This window comes from Coenobita brevimanus, chromosome 53 (assembly GCF_032717465.1).
Source record: "Coenobita brevimanus isolate Jiangsu-jjx chromosome 53, ASM3271746v2, whole genome shotgun sequence".
NCBI classification, from domain to species: domain Eukaryota; kingdom Metazoa; phylum Arthropoda; class Malacostraca; order Decapoda; family Coenobitidae; genus Coenobita; species Coenobita brevimanus.
Genome location: NC_137006.1, coordinates 31208090 through 31211218, shown reverse-complemented (window position 1 = coordinate 31211218; position 3129 = coordinate 31208090). Strand labels below are relative to the sequence as shown.

The 3129-nt window shown below is 40.1% G+C and overlaps 1 non-coding gene across 1 annotated transcript; it reads right to left on the bottom strand.

The window, feature by feature from the left end:
• Positions 1–369: 369 nt before the first annotated feature.
• LOC145400884 (5S ribosomal RNA) lies at positions 370–488 on the bottom strand. Its single transcript, XR_013897509.1, has one exon. It is a non-coding gene; the product is annotated as a 5S ribosomal RNA (ribosomal RNA).
• Positions 489–3129: the final 2641 nt, after the last annotated feature.

The following is a 3129-nucleotide window of genomic DNA, read 5'->3' as shown; positions in this document are numbered from 1 at the left end:
GTAAGTAGTGATTTTGTTAAGAAATGTAAACCCAAATGGGTTTCCAGTCAGCCGATGTCATATTCAGCCTTTGGGGGTACTAACTCCTATAAGAATAGACAGTGTAATACTTATGATTTGCAAGTAACTGACTGTACTAGTACTCAGGCATATTCTGTAAAAGCTGTTGAAATTCTTAAGATTTGTCAACCCCTGATTAGACTTACCGTAGCAAGTAAGATATTGGATGCATTTTCTCATGTACAACTTGCTGATTCATTCATTCATTGCCAGACGCCATGTATCCCAGACAGGGTGGCCAAGGGCTTAGAGTTAATTGTTTTACAGGGAGGGGCACTAATCCTCCACCAACCCCACTTGACGTAGGGATGCCAACAGCATCTGATGTTCCCAGGCGGTCACCCGTCCAAGTACTAACCAGACCCAACGTTGCTTAACTTCGCTGATCGAACGGGAAGCGGTTTACTCAACGTGGTATGGCCGTTGGCTTGCTGATGATTATGCAAATAACTCTCATGTGGATATAGATATCTTAGTAGGTCTTGATATGTATTGGAATCTCATTATGCCTTCTGACTACATTCAGGTTGATGGGGTAGTAGCCCAGAAGTCAGTTTTTGGATATGTTTTGTCTGGTTCTTGGCATACTTCCACACACTCTAACTATACTTCTTCTCAACTTTTATGCATTTCCAAGGTATCAGATTATGATTTAGATAAGTTTTGGGACCTAGAGTCTGTTGGTATTAACCCTAAGGAATCCGATAATCAGCATAATTCAGACTCTGTTTTACAACAATTTTCTGAGACTGTTCAGTTTTTGGGGGATAGATATGAAGTAGCCCTACCATGGAAGAGTGCAGCAACTAAGACTGTTTTAATGAATAATGAGCATCATGCCATGAAGAGACTAGATAGATTACATGTTAAATTGGATAAAGATGTTAAACTTAAACAAGAATGATACAAGGTTTTTGAAGGGTATGAGGAAGAAGGTATTATTGAGGAGGTTCCATCTCATGAGATTATTGGTAAGTATCCAACATATTACATGCCACACCGCCTTGTTGTTAGAGAAAGTAGCACTAGTACCAAGGTCAGGCCTGTTTTTGATGCATCTGCTAAGGGGCATAATGGTATCTCCTTGAATGATTGTCTAACAGGTCCATCACTTAATCCTGATTTGGTAGAGATACTGATTCGTTTTAGGAGGTGGCCCATAGCTATGACTGGTGATATCACCAAGGCCTTCTTGCAAATTGCTGTGAAACGAGAAGATCGAGATGTGCATCGTTTCTTGCTGAAGTGTAAAAATGGGACTGATGTAAAACATATGAGATTTCTGCGTGTACCCTTCGGCAACACTGCCAGCCCATTTCTTTTAAATGCTACCATTAGATATCATCTGGGAAAGTATCCACTGACTGATGTAATACAGGAATTAAAGGAAAATATGTATGTTGATAATTGGTTGAGTGGGGCTGACAGTGTTGGGGAAACATCCTCTAAGTTTTGTGAAGCATGTACAGTTTTGTCTCATGCAGGCATGACTCTTACAAAATGGGTGTCTAACAGCAGAACGATAACCTCTAAACTCAGTGACAAGGTTGATCATGTTTATGATGGAGCTATTAGTGTATTGGGGTTACAGTGGTGTAACTCTTCTGATGCATTTTCTTTTGTGGGACTAGAATTAAATTCTCAGTTTGAGTTTTCATACACCAAGAGGACTGTGCTTAGTCTGATTGCCAAGATTTTTGATCCTTTAGGTCTTATAAGTCCTTTTGTCATGTATGGAAAAATACTTTTTCAGGATATATGGAGATTAGGCCTATCATGGGATGATATGCTCCCTCATGAATTACATGGTAAATTTCAAAGGTGGGTTGAGAGCAAGAAATTCTTAAGGTCACTGAGCATTGGTAGAGATTACTTTCAGAACATTCCATGGAAGAGCCTATACAACATTGAATTACATGCTTTTGGTGATGCCTCTGAAAGGGGGTATGGGGCTTGTGTATTTATCCGAACTCCTGCAGAAGATGGCTCTTACAAGGTATCTTTAGTAACATCTAGATCTAGAGTAGCACCAATTAAGACTGTAACTCTGCCAAGGTTGGAAATAATGGGAGCTCTATTATGTGCCAGATTGATCACATTTGTGAGAAATGCTCTGCACCTCAGACAAGATACCCCTCTCTATTGTTGGACTGACTCTAAGATAGCTCTTTCTTGGATACAAGGCGATCCTTGTAAATGGAAAAGTTTTGTTGCTAACAGGGTCACTGAAATTCAAGGTACAACTCCACCTGGCTGCTGGCATCACTGTTCTGGAAAGGATAACCCTGCTGATCTTATTTCTAGAGGAGTATTAGGTGATCAGCTCATGACAAACAGTTTATGGTTACATGGTCCCTCTTGGTTATCAGAACCCTTATCCAGCAGCCAGATGAGGAGTACATTATTCTCTACTGTGGAAGAATCTAAACACTCAGGTGACACCCCAGTAGTTTGTGCTTCTATCAGTCCTTCACCACCTGTGTTTGAGTTTGATAGATGGAGTCACTTTACTAAGGCTCATCATATTGTGGCTTGGGTTTTAAGATTCATCAATAACTGTAAAGTAAAGGTCAACAGGAGTTCAGGCCCACTCACAGGTGATGAGTTAAGTAATGCCAAAACCAAGATGATCTATTGTGCCCAAAGAGAGGTGTGTTTGTTGGAGGTAGCTGCAAAGTGACAAGTCTTTACCTAAAGGATCATGCTTGAGAAATTTAGACCCCTTTTTGGATAATCAAGGTTTACTAAGAGTCAAGGGGCGACTTGAAAATGCTGATTTGAGTTATGAAAGTAAACACCCCATAATAGTCCCCAAATGTCACCTTGCAAAGCTGTTTGTAAGATTTCAACATATGTTTCTTAAGCATGGAGGAGTGTCTTCTATTATGTCTACATTGAGAGGAAGTTTTTGGATCATAGGACTTAGAAGGTTAGCAAAGTCTGTCATTAAAGAGTGTGTTAGGTGTCAAAGACATGAATCAAGAAGTTGCAATCAACCTTCACCTCTTCTTCCAGAGTTGAGAGTTAAATCTCCACTACCCTTTACTGAAACAGGCATTGACTTTGCTG